General features: G+C 50.4%; 1 non-coding gene across 1 annotated transcript; it reads left to right on the top strand.

Annotated features, from left to right (window-relative positions):
* The first annotated feature begins 935 nt into the window (after positions 1-935).
* TRNAS-ACU (transfer RNA serine (anticodon ACU)) lies at positions 936-1,007 on the top strand. Its single transcript has one exon. It is a non-coding gene; the product is annotated as a tRNA-Ser (tRNA).
* The last annotated feature ends 12,807 nt before the right edge of the window (positions 1,008-13,814 follow it).

Below are 13,814 nucleotides of genomic sequence, written 5' to 3'. Positions count from 1 at the left end.
AAAATATACTGGGTTTCTGATTGCTGAGTTGCAGCACTTTTTCACGTGAATGCAAACTGCAAAGGTATAAATGGCATATCTTAATTCCGAAGAGAACCATGATCTTTGAGACTCTTCTAATCTTGTTTCTGAGAGATGGGCACATCCTTGAATTCTCACCCCCGTTATTCTCCTGTATTTTACAGGGGGTTTTAAGGAGAAATAAATGTACAGTCACTGATGAAATGTTTCTTAATATATGCGCGTTGGACAGTAGCGATAGAGCGATGTAATGGTATATTCTCGAGCGATTCCTTTAAGGGAGAGTGTGTTCGTTTGATGTAGTAAAGTTTGCAGCGCCCTTACTTCAGAAATAGGTGCCTTTCCTCGCTCTACCTGTCAGCATTAAAGATTATTGAATTATATTCTCAATATGCGTCGCGGTTTAAGGAAAATTAGCTCTTAAAAGCTTCTAAGAACAATACACAGGAAGGTATTGCATTGCCGTTGGACAATATTTTTTTTTATCCCTGAAATAGCAAAGGAAGCAGAGGACTTTGACAATAGTTGCGGTCACCCGATGCAGTTTGGTTCGGGGGGGGGGGGGGGGGGGGGGGGGGCTTAACGTCCCAAGCCAACTCAGGGAATGAGGGATGCCGTAGTGAAGGGCTCCGAAATTTCGACCGCCTGGGGTTCTTTAACATGCACTGACATCGCACACTACACGGGCCTCAAGAATTTCGCCTCCATCGAAATTCGACCGCCGCGGCTGGCAACGAACCCGCGTCTTTGGTGTCAGCAGCCGAGCGCCATAACCACTTAACCACCGCGGCGGCTCGGTGCAGTTCTACTCAGCATGCAGTACGAAAAGAAATGGGTATTTTATGGACTTAGTCGAAAGGCAGTGTATACATTGTTAGATAAATATAGGATTGTTATAAAAAATAGAGTGCCCCGCCGCGGTGGCTCAGTGGTTAGGGCGCTCGACTACTGATCCAGAGTTCCCGGGTTCGAACCCGGCCGCGGCGGCTGCGTTTTTATGGAGGAAAAACGCTAAGGCGCCCGTGTGCTGTGCGATGTCAGTGCACGTTAAAGATCCCCAGGTGGTCGAAATTATTCCGGAGCCCTCCACTACGGACCTATTCGTTCCTATCTTCTTTCACTCCCTCCTTTATCACTTCCCTTACGGCGCGGTTCAGGTGTCCAACGACATATGAGACAGATACTGCGCCATTTCCATTCCACCAAAAACCAATTAAAATTATAAAAAATAGACAATAGGTTCATAGACAATAGTCTATATGTAGTCTAAAGATTGTCTATGGACTATAGGAAAAAAGGAGGTAGAGATTTTGGTCTATAAATTTTCTATAGGTCGTCTATAGACAAATGGCTGCTAAGCCGGTTATAGACTAGTCTATAGATGGTTTATAGATTGTCTACAGACAAAAAGAAATTATGGCGGTTATAGACTTTAGTCCATAGATGGTCTATAGATTGTCTATGAACAAAAGGAAATAAGGCAGGTATAGACTTTAGTCTATAGAAGATCTACTGACCACCTATAGGCAAAGGAAAATTATGTTTGCTATAGACTTTGGTCTATAGATGGTCTATAGGTGGTCTATAGACTTTCTATGCACAGAAGGAAATGAGGCAGTTATAGACTTCAGTCTGTAGATAATCTATTGACCGTCTATAGACAAAGAAAACTGTTAGACTAGTCTACAGATATTCTACAGACCATCTATAGACAGAACAAAATTAAGGCGGTTATAGACTTTAGTCTATAGATAGTCTATGGACCACGTTTAGACGGAAGGAAATTAAGGCTGTTATAGACTTTAGTCTATAGATAATCTATAGACATTCTGTGAACAAAAGGAAATAAGGTGGTTTTAGACTTTAGTCTATAGGAAAACTATTGACCGTCTGTAGACAAAGGAAAATTATGTCTGTTATAGACTTTAGGCTATAGATAGTCTATGGACCATCTATAGACAGAAGGAAATTGATGCGGTTATAGACTTCAGTCTATAGGTAGTCTATGGATCATCTATAGACAAAAGGAAATTAGGGTGGTTATAAACTTTAGTCTATAGGTCCTCTATAGACTCTCTTGTGAAATTAATCAGTCTAAAGGGCGCCTATTGAGTCTATAAAAAGTCTATAGACAGTCTATAGACCATTTTCATAAGGGCGGTTCGGGTGTCTACTGATATATGTGAGACAGGCATCCTTTCCTTTCCTTTAAAAATTTTATTTTCATTTTCCTAGCCTTACGGCGCGGTTCGGGTGTCCACCAATATATGTTTCCTTTCCTTAAATTGTCCGTTCAAGGGCTGGCACCGAAGGACGATGGCGTTTCCGTGGATTCCTTGCCAATACTGCAACACGCTGTGGCATCCTGCTCTCAAAGGCGAAGCTTAGGCGTCCTTCAATTTTTTTTACTCACCAAAGCGTCCAGTGCTTCTTCCGGACATGAAAATCTTATTGCAGATTAAATTTAAAAGCGTCTTCGTTATTGGAATTGGCGTAATCCTTGTGATTCAGAATGGCGCCTCCTGATCGAAAGATCAGTGTCGCCACCCTGCCAAAGGGATGCTCTATCGAGGCAGCATACGAGATAAAAAACCGGTTTTTGAGGAAAGTAAATGGCGCAGTAACTCTCTCACTTCTCAGTGCATACCCCAAACGCGCTGTGAGGGAAAGGATAGCCGGTGAAGCGTCGCTGCGTACAGCGGCGAGAAAGAAAAGCTCAGCCAGGAGGGCAGCGTCGTTCTACTCGGCCCAGCAAGTAAAAACAAAAGCTGGAGAAAAGATACACTTTTTGATTTACATTTTACACTACTGTTTATTTAAATTAACACTTTAGTGCAGCTCCTTGAGGCCAGTGATTCTTATGGCAGTGCCCGAGCCTTCGTTGTGGATTTCAAGGACACTCAGCCTAAATATGTCAGCTGAGTCAGCAGACTTTTTAGCGCTGAGTACTAATATATACAAAATTGCGGGTATGACTGCGTCGTCAAGCGTTTAGCAGTCCGTGTTCCATGTTTTCAGGGTGGGGAAGTAGTCCGAAATAAAATATTAAATAAATGAAGCGAGATGTATCACTCCGCGCTGTTATGTGGCCGTGTGCCCTAACCAGAGGTGGGCAAATGCCCTCATTTTTACTTTAACTCCCTCATCCTCAATTTTGAGTCCATGACCCTCCCTAACCCTCATCCTAATAATAATAATAATAATTGGTTTTGGGGGGAAAGGAAATGGCGCAGTATCTGTCTCATATATCATTGGACACCTGAACCGCGCCGTAAGGGAAGGGATGAAGGAGGGAGTGAAAGAATAAAGGAAGAAGAGGTGCCGTAGTGGAGGGCTCCGGAATAATTTCGACCACCTGGAGATCTTTTATGTGCACTGACATCGCACAGCACGCGGGAGCCTTAGCGTTTTTCCTCCATAAAAACGCAGCCGCCGCGGTCCGGTTCGAACCCGGGAACTCCGGATCAGTAGTCGAGCGCCCTAACCACTGAGCCACCGCGGCGGGGCTAACCCTCATCCTCAATTCCAAAAATTTGCTGGCCCTCCCTCGCACTCCCATCAACGCCACTCCCTCACCTTCTCCCTCACTATCAATCATTTTAAATTTCGAGTTATCTTTTTATGACAGCAACTTCTGGCGTTATTTCTGAGTAATAAACTTATAAGAAAAGCCCTCATGTCACTACTGGACGAAAGCCTACATGCTTATATTGTTGTGCGTGTACTATCGCGATGGAAAGAAATGCGAACAGAGCGGAGCCTAGGCGCTCCGCTGTATGAATTTCTTTTGATCGCGCTCTTACCTGGGTGGCACGAAAACGATATGTTAGAGTCATCGTGGAATGACTGACGGACGACTCTAGCGTCTTCTTCCTGCCACCGAAGTAAAACCGCGATGAAAAGAAATGCGAACAGTGGAGCGCCTAGGCCCCGCTCTGTTCGCATTTCTCTCCATCTCCCCTCTACGTGTGTGTAGTGTTGTTTGAGCTAATAGGTGAGACAAAACCGAGACACTTACGAGTTGAGCCATAAAATATCACTCTGTCTTTACTACTGGAACGCACTGCATGCGTGCATGTGCCCTGCACTTATAAAATTTCATTGTTATCTATATGCACTGCTCAAATCAGGCAGCGCGTTGTTGTGTCTGTGTACAAAAACTAATGCACGCCAAGAATATTTAGAAAACAATGCTGTAGCGTTTACCAAGACAATTACAATAAGTGCTAAATACAGAATAGACTCACAACAAGGAAAATTTGTAGGTCCCTTAATTACCCTTACCCGATGACACTGCGATAGCACTGGGTCTTCTGAATTTCACTGCTTCTAACCTCTCGCCGTTTTGTGCGGTTTGCGGCGTGCTCGTCTGACGACGCTTCCACGCGCGCTGATGAAAGGGGATGAAGACGACACTTTCAAAACTACAACATGGGAGACTGGCAGTTTAACGCGCGTGAACGCGGGTACGTGACGAAGACGACGGCATCGCAAGCACAGCTTGAGATCTTGGGAGTTTCTTCAGGCAGGATGTTAAGATGTTAAGCCTGAAGTATGGCTGTCAGAGGGGTTTAGCGAGTGACGTTAGAGGCGCAACAGCCTGTAGCCGGCTGCCCCATATCTAGGACTAATGCAGCCATGCCTGCAAGTAATCGAACACTCTTGGTTACTTCTTGTCCCCCGGTCTATTTTTTTTTCTGAACCATCGCTTACGCAGCAGTTATGCGCATTAAGTATACGATTCGCTGCTAAGCTTTCCGAGGATGGCCCGCGCAGACCACCTTATTGAACTCGAATGCCTTTAAGTCGAAGTTCCGATTTATTTGAACCGAAGCTTTGCTACCGCAAACTTCAAACGCGCTAGAAAGGCTCCCCTTAATTCTAACTCAGCATATAGCGAACAAATGTTCTGTCCCTTCAGTTAGAATTGTCGAAAGTCGACTTATTTTAGGGCTCGGGCTGACAGCCAGCGGACTAGACTCTCGGAAATATAAACATTTGAAATCACGAAAAGGAGTGAGCAGCACGTATACTGCAACCTTGTTCCGCTTTACCAGCATGTTTTGTTGTCTTTCTCTGTTTTAAGTTTCGAGTGCGATCGTTAGAGAGACTTAGAATAGCGGATACGCACTATCGTAGACGTATGCAGGTTTAACGGATACCTCCCGACCCATGGAACGCCTCCTAAAACTTTAGGAGGCGTCGCCCGAACACCCGCTCGTGGGGCCAGGCGGTGCCACTGCGCGTGCGCAGCCGGCGTCCGGTAAACCGGCATGCGACTACTCTAGTAGGTCTCGCTATGCTAAATCTCTCTATTAGACGTTTTTAGCATACCGGAGACGTACTACCGGAGATGTATACCGGTTTACCGGATCCCTCTTGCGTATGCGCAGTGACATTGTTGGGGTGAGGCAGTGCCACGTCGCGTGCGCAGCCGGCGTCCGGTAAACCGGTATGCTTCTACGCTAGTAGGCCTCGCTATGCTAAATCTCTCTATTAGACGTTTTTAGCACACCGGAGATGTATACCTGTTTACTGGACGCCTTGCACGCCTTATGCATCTCCTCTTTGAGGGTGGTGGTGGTGGTGAAAAGCATTTATTAGGCTATATGTACAGAGATTTGCTCGGGGAGAGGCCCCTAGTGGGAATTCGCCCCTTTCAATAGAAGGCGGAGTCACTCATTCCTGGACCCCGTTGGTCCTGACCGCTGCGCAGGTCCGCCGAACCAGGGCCTCTTAGGCCGATAGTTCCTTGCAGCCGAGCAGAGCCGCCTCCCAGTCCTCTCGGGTAGGGGAAGGGGTGATGGGGCAGAGAAGGATTTTGCCTGCATGCCCAAACCATGTGAAAGGTGTTTGGCACCTACCCACAGAATGAGCAGCGGCCGTCAAAAGAAGAGTCAAAGTGCTTGAGAACGGCCGGGCACAGCAGGGTGTTTGTAAAGAGCCTAAGGAGAGTTCGTTCGCCAGCTTTACCAAGTCCCTTCACAGTAGCCTGGTAGCGCCGGTGTTCGGCACGATAGTGCTCTGTGATATCTTTAAAAGAAAGTAGAGGGATTTGATCCGGGTTCAGGTCCTCCCAAGGAACGCCTGGTGCCCGGTAAGTGAATGTGCGGGCTGCCTCATGGGCGGCTTCGTTACCTGGCATGCCTTGGTGGCCGGGGACCCATATGATTGAGCGGTGAGTTGGATCGCAGTCGCGAGTACTGTCATGAAGAATTTGGTGAGCAAGTGGAGTGATCCAACCGAACTCAGTTACGACAGGCTCCGCGAGAGTCTGTGAGGATGAATTTAGAGTTGGGATGGGAGGCTGCGAGGGCGATCGCTACCTCCTCCGCATGAGTTGAGCTGGGCGCCCTGAACGAGAGGCCATCCACCTGTCTTCCCTCGTGTACGACTGCAGCCGTGTACCATTCCCCCCCTGGAGTGGTGGTAGGGGTCTGCAATGTCGACGTAGAAGACGTGTTTCTTTGAGCCATAATGGCGGTGTAGGGCCTCCGCCCGCGCCTGGCGCCGGCCATTATGGTCCTCCTTGTTCACCTTAGTTGGAAGGGGTCGAACGTAAAGGGCGCGTCTCCACAGTTCGGGCACACGAACCCGTTCCATTGTATGATGGTCATGTTTCATGTGTAACCGGTCCAAGAGGCGGCGACCGGACACGGTCTGAGCGAGACGCGTGTATTGGTTAACGAGATGCGCCTCGCGAAGTTCCCTATAGGTGTTCAGCCTCCCCAACGCGAGCAGTCGCGCGTTGGAAATGGAGATCGGGAGGTCGAGGGCTCTCTTGAAAATTTTGCGGAGGAGAACCTCCTAGCAATCTTCGTCATGTTTCCGTAAGCGGAGGTAAGGAGTCGAGTACAGTACTCTACTATTTACGAAGGCATGGGCGAGCCGCACCGCATCCATACTTCGCAACCCTCCTCGCTTTCCGGAAACGCGGCAAACCCTTCGGCCCACCTGGTCGCCGACTCTGCGGAGTTTGGCAAGGGTCGTGTCTACCTTGCGATGCTGTTTAATGAAGAGACCGAGTATTCGCAGCTCCTGCGCTTCACGGATGGGGCTGCTGGCGAGAGAGAGCTGAACGGAGATTTTGCATTTCGGAGAATGTCGAATATGCAGAAATTCAGACTTGGACGGGGAGCACTGGAGGCCGCAGTACTTAGCATAGTGGTCTACTGTGCGCGCCGCTGCTTGCAGGCATTCCTCCATCTCTCCTATGTTTCCCGTAGTAGCCCAGATGGTGATGTCATCGGCGTGCAGTGCATGCTGAACACCGCCGACACCCGCCAGCTGCGCTGGGAGGTGCATCATGGCAATATTAAAGAGAAGCGGGGACAACACAGCGCCTTGTGGTGTGCCCCGCGTTCCCATCTCAAACGGGCCGTACTCGGTCTCTTGTATGCGTATATAGGCCAAGCGGTCTGTTAAGAAATGTTTGATGTAGTTGAATGTACGAGGACCGCAGTTGGTCTCGCTAAGTTGTTTTAATATGACGCTGAGTTTAACGCTGTCAAACGCACCCTTCAGATCGAGTGCTAGGACTATCTTGTCATTGTGTGGGTGTTATATGGGTTCGAGAACCTCGCGATGAAGCTGTAACTGTATGTCTTGTGCGGACTTATGAGGTCGGAAGCCGAACATGGTGTCGGCGAAGGTGTTCTTGTTCTCGAGATATTCCGAGAGGCGGTCACGGACCATCGTTCCCATAAGTTTCCCTACGCATGAAGTGAGGGAGATGGGCCGGAGGTTGTCTGCGTTTACCGGTTTCCCCGCCTTCGGGATAAAGGTTACCAAAGATGTCTTCCAATCAGGTGGCAACGAAGTGTCCCCGGTCCAAATGGCGTTGATATATTCAAGTAGGGTTTCGTATGCCCGATCTGAGAGGTTTGCCAACAGTTTGATTGTGACCTTATCCCTCCCGGACGCCGTCCCCCTGCGCATTTTGGCAAGAGCCGCGCGAAGGTCGTCAAGCTGGAAAAGCTGATCCAGTTCCGGATTATTGTTGCCTGCATACGAATAATCCTGCCCGCGCGGGTCTTGATCCTGACTGAAGTATTTTGTGCGTAAGACATTCGCTAGCTGCTTTAGTTTAGTGAGGCTGCGGCGTCTTCCCAGAGGTGTATCAGGTGGTTATCCACGTCCGATGCATTCTCCGTAAGCTGGATCTGCTTTTCGTGTGAACGGAGTGTTTGCATGAGTCCGCGTGCCCAAGTTGAGTAGTCTTGGTCCAAGAGAGATGTTACTGGGAGGGCCTGGCGGAAAGCATTCCAGTCGGGAAGTTTGGCTGTTGCAAGGGGGCGATGTAAGGGTCGAGTGTAAATTACAGTGTTCAGTATGCAGTGGTCGCTACCAAGGGTGTCCTCAGTGTTGATCCACTCTGCGTGTCGGATGTGTTTCGTGAGGGTAAGGTAGGGGCAGGAGTCCCGAGTGACGGAATTCCCTACACGTGTCGGGTGAGCAGGGTCGGTTAGAAGAGTGATGCCCAGCGTAGATATAAGTTCCGCCAACTTACGACCACGCGGCTCTTCCTTGCGATAGCCCCACATTGGACAGGGGGCGTTAAAATCGCCCACTATTATGAGGGGGTCGCGACCCGCGATCCATAGCGCTGCGCTAGAGATGTTAGAAAAACTGATATTTTTGAGTTTCGGGGGGCAGTAGATATTAAGGTTGTGTGCCGGACTACCTGTTTGCCGTAGAGGGAGGACAGAGACCATCACGTACGAATATTCCAGATTTAGGTCGAGATTAACCTCCTGCGCTGTGTAGGCATTATGGACTAGGAGACAGGTGAACGGGTCTCGATGGAAAGTACTATAGCCCGAGAGCTTGACCGCATCCCCGGTTTCTTGCAACGCAAGGACTGCGGCGGGGTGTTCAAGGTTGTCAATGTACGCCCTTAAGTTGGCGCGTTTGGTCCTGTCTTTGAAACCCCGACAGTTCCACTGTTCAAGGGAAAGAGCTTGCTGTCATTGCGGGAGGGGGGGGGCGGCGCCCTCTAGGGGGTTGGTTCGGAGGGGACGCAGCCATGCCGATTTGAAGAGAGACTGCCTTGGAGAGCCGGAATATGTTCCGCCATCTGCAGCGAAAGCGGTTCCGGCTCCTCCGAGAGATCGGTTAGATCAATGGGTCGACTTAATTTTGACGAGCGGTTCGCGTCTTCTCCGCCATTCGGCGGAGAAGCCGAGGGTTTGACTCTAGCCACGTCTTAAAGTTTGCTGTCACGGCGGCCGTAACTGTTGCCGTGACTGCCTTGAGCAGGTTGTCTTGGATTTGGCCAAAATTGGACATCTGAGTCGTTAATTGGGCGAGGGCATTTTCGAGGGCGGTGAAACGCACGTCAGAGCTGGAGGGTGTCGGATCCGCCGGCACTTCTTGCATCGGCTCCGGAGCTACCTGGGCAGTGGGCGGGGAGGACCGGGCCATTTCTAGCGCGTGAAGTTTGGCGTGGAGTTGAGCATTCTGTGCCCGGAGGGTCTCGAGCTCGCGGCGGATGTCCGCGACATCAGAGTTAAGGGGGAAGGAAGAGGAAGATTTGGTGGAGGAGAAGGTAGAGGAGCATGGGGAGGCGGAGGAGGCCCATCTCGGCTGCCTACCTCGGGCTGTGATGTCTTCTTTGGCGCGCCAAGCGAAGGGCCCACGAGAGGCGGAAAATCCCCGTTTTGGAATGTGGGGGCGCCTGGATCACGGGACGCGTTCTTAGTCGGTCGAGGAGGCTTGGGAGCACGCCTGGGTAAGGCGCCCGCCGGTGGAGCTTGTCCGATTTTGGCTTGCACTATCTTGTTGCTAGGCGGGGGGACTTTCGGAGCTGTGCGAGGACCCGGGGCCACAGCACTTTTAGGTTGTTTTCTATGACCGGTAGTGTTTCCCGGTTGTTGCAGCCGTCGGAATTTGGCTTTGCAGTCTTGCAAGCCCGTAAGATGGGCGCCACTGCAGACGATGCAGGAGGGATTGCACTCGTGGGACGCCATGTTGCCGTCTTCGAGGACTGCGACCGTTTGGCCGCAGTGTCCGCTGCGATTGTCTTGACGATTCGGGCATAATTCCACGAGGTGACCAATGGTGCCGCATCGGAAACACGCGGGAATAGTCCGCTTATATTCGCGCACCACAGTCACCACACTGTTATAGTGCACGTAACGCGGTACTATACGCCCCACGAAGGTGAGCAGGGCAATCGTCGACTTCCCCAGCTTGCGGATGAAGGCAATCTCTCCTCCGCGCCACTGGACTTTAGATTTCAAGGTTGTAGAAGTTTCCTGCTCATGGACTGTAATAATCACCATGCAGACTTCACCGTTGACTTTGGCGAGGCCGACCATCGTAATGGAGCCATTGGAAGATTGCAGGGTAAACTCGCGAGCAAGCGCGTTCGCCGCATTGACGTCTTGAGTGGTGGCGATGATGATATTCTGGTCCCAGATGGGCCAGATACTAAGCATGACCACCGAAGAGGCGTTTACATAGGCTGAGAGCAAAGCACCAAGCTCACCGTCCTGCAGGACTGTCTTCAGAGAGATCGTCACTCTGCGCTTGATGACGACCGTGAAATCTTCATTGCGGAGTCGAGGCATAGCGGTGGGCCGCCATTTCTTCGATACCACTCTTTGAGAGAGCTGAGGGTTGGAGCTTGCAGTGTTCGGATGCACAGAAACAGCGGCACTCACGGTGGGTCCGTTGACCGCCGACGTGTGCAGGCGTGCTGGCGTTTACGAAGTGCCACCAACGAGAAGAGACCTTCGTGTACTATCTCCTGCGCTGGAGTGGAAGTTTCAGGCGGAGACAATGCGCCTGCGACGACTTCTGTCCATGCCATCGTCTCGGGATCGTACCCGCGGCGAGCGGAGGCCGCCATGGCGTCCGCGAAGAACGCTGGAGACTGGCTACTTGGCTTTAGGCCTAGCTAAAGCTCCCACAGGTTGAAGTCAGAAATGGGCCTAAAAGGCCCAAAAATTGGCCCACCTGGTCGAGAGCGGTATTTTGGGGTGCCGGGAGATGTTATCTGTCTAGAAGAAGCAAAATTTCCGCGATCGTATGGAATTTTCCGGTAATCCGGGCGAAAATTGCCAGAGCCGAAATGAGGCGCATCCGCTCGAGATGCGCGAATGCCGCGTTCTCCTCTCGAGGGGCCATCCCGACGTCCGCGCGTCCCTCCCACGTGGTCGTCGGTCGGCGCCGTCGCTCGATGGACGATTGCGGTAAGAGTGCCGGTTCATGCCGGGGGCTTGGTGCGACAGTTTCCCAAGTCGTTTTCTACGTGATCTGAAAAGCGCCAGTCCTGTGTGATTTAAGTAGCTCTTCAGCTAACAGCTGCCTTTTATCCGACACCGCGTGGAGCGGCTTGCCGCATAGTGTATGAGCAAGAGACTTGTCTAATCCTCTTTCTCGGCTTCCACCTGGGGAGGGCGAGGAGGAGGATGGCTTGTGCGCTCGGTGCCACCTCGATACGGACCATGATTTCTCGAAATACACGAGCGCGACATATCGGCGCACGGTGCATTTCGCGTTCTACTCCGTGACTGCTCTTGCATGTTCATAACATGTAACGGAGCAGGAACCCTTGCAAATGTTTATTCGTGCCCCTCTCCCCTTTCGCTCCAGTTGGGCAGTCGATCGCTCCTTCTGGATGGCTATTTCATTCGAAATGACTAACGCTACACTTTACTTGAACAGCTATATCACCGAACAGGTTGAACACTTACACGTGCACCGGGCGCTCTCATCGTCCAACATCTACGAAGAAAAAAGCTCATAACTCAGGTGCGCCCTGCGTAGTGCTATAATAAGCGACCTAGAGAAAAAAAACAGTCATATAAATTGACGTACGCAGCCATAGATTGACGCATACCATCAGAAATGGTTTGCAGAGGACTACGCAGAAGGGTAGGATTAATAAAATATTTGACATGAACAATTGGTACCATCATAAATCCTAATTACAATTTGGTGCAGCAGCGGACAAGGTAACCAAAACTGCACAGCCGCAGACGAAAGTGAACGGGTGGAACACGTATACATACCTTGCTATGTCTTGCAACTCCGCTCACATGTCGCCTTGTTTGAGTGTTTGTGCTCGTGTGTATGGGCATTTTATTTGTGCGCGCTGCGTATGCAGCATTCCTTCTCTCTACTATACTCTTACTTCCTTCCCTCGTATTTATTTTTCTCCTGTTGTATATATATCTACGCTCCGTTCCTCTTTTGCTTTACTTTCCGCCGGGACGCCGTTCAGGTTCCCGCCAGGAATGCGGAGGTTACGGCGGCCGGCAGCCTTCCTTCCATTCTTCATTCAATGCACCGTCACCATCTCGCGGAAATCGGGACGCTTCGCGTGTGCACACGTGAGAACACGGCTCATGAGATTACGCGAAGGCGCACTGTATGAGTCTCAGTGGTGCGCTTCGTTTGTTTGTTCCGTGCACGACACTGCATACTTAAATAATCCTGCCGTTTTATCACACGTAGTTCGTTGGAGCCACAATGTGCGATAATGTTCGAAACACTAATACGCCTCGCGGATAACTGCTTTAACCGATGTATTCTACCAGGACATTACATATATACTACACACTCGCTGTACTGAACAGCTGCTTCGGCGTCGTCACTGCATTATATATAGTTAAGCACACTGCTTTTTCTAGTGGATTAAAAAAAGCGAGGCTCTGTTGGCTGAGGGTCAGCGTGCTGCGTCCGACCTTTTTTTTTCTGTACTGCAAAATAAAGCCTTTTCTCTATTAGATAAAAACGGGGCATAAATTTAAGGACACCCGATGATATCCGCGCCTGTGGATGTGTCACACCTCTTGTATAATGAAACGGCCTGCACCACACGATGTAAAGCGCTACCTTCTGCTCCGTCAGCAGCAGCTTATTCTTCTTTGCATTCATGCATTCTCAACACACCAGCATCCGGCACGTAGACAGGCACCGAAAGGAAGGACTTCATCCGATTCCTGGACGCATAACAAAAGCTGTATAATGAGGGCCGGCTGCGTCTCGTTGCGTGCCCTGCCGACCGTACGTCGGATTAGATGGCTTCTCGAGTTTCGCCGGACCGTATAAGGCTATATATAGTCGGAGGCTGCTCTTGTCTTTGAGGCATCTCGCCTGTTCCCGTGCATGTATATCGGAGGAAGCAGGACGCAGAAGACCGGCAGCAGATCTCCTCGCGCGATTTCCGCCACACTACTTTTCGCGAAGATAGCCACGCACGGCAGCCGTAAACAAGGCGTGTGCAGATCTATGCTATATGATCAGTGCTCTAGGCCTACCTACCAGTGTTTTACCTACCAGAGCGTTAGTACCCCCATGTCGGAAAAAATTGTCCGGCCTCGGCGACCGTTTGAAGCCTCGCAGCCGGAGCGCCTGGATAGGTGGGCCACTTAGGTCACGTGACCTTGTGGCGTCATCACAACCTGCCCACCGGATTGTGAGCAAACTGACCACCGCGACAGGTGGCAGTTAGATTAATGGCCACGAGAGGCTGCTCGGAAATAGCAGTAACACAAGCCCCACTGGTGGCAGCACCTGTCATCATCGCATGCAGGCCAGTGGCGTACAGCTTAGCCGCTGCACCACTGTGCCAGGAGTGGCATGAGGACTCCCAGGGATCTATGAATGTTAATTAGAGAAAGATCAATTCCGCATATATTAACCCATTAACGCTCCCCTCCAGTATTTTATGCACTCTGAGTTTGCGAACTCAAAGTAAGTGAGCTGGAACTCTAGAGCCGACAAATTCTGTGAACGTGTACAGTGATACACCGAAGAAAGACACAAGTTTCGTTGATGCAGCC

Source organism: Amblyomma americanum, chromosome 1, assembly GCF_052857255.1.
Source record: "Amblyomma americanum isolate KBUSLIRL-KWMA chromosome 1, ASM5285725v1, whole genome shotgun sequence".
Lineage (NCBI taxonomy): Eukaryota > Metazoa > Arthropoda > Arachnida > Ixodida > Ixodidae > Amblyomma > Amblyomma americanum.
The sequence above is the reverse complement of the archived record's forward strand: the minus strand, read 5'-3'. Positions and strand labels throughout refer to the sequence as shown.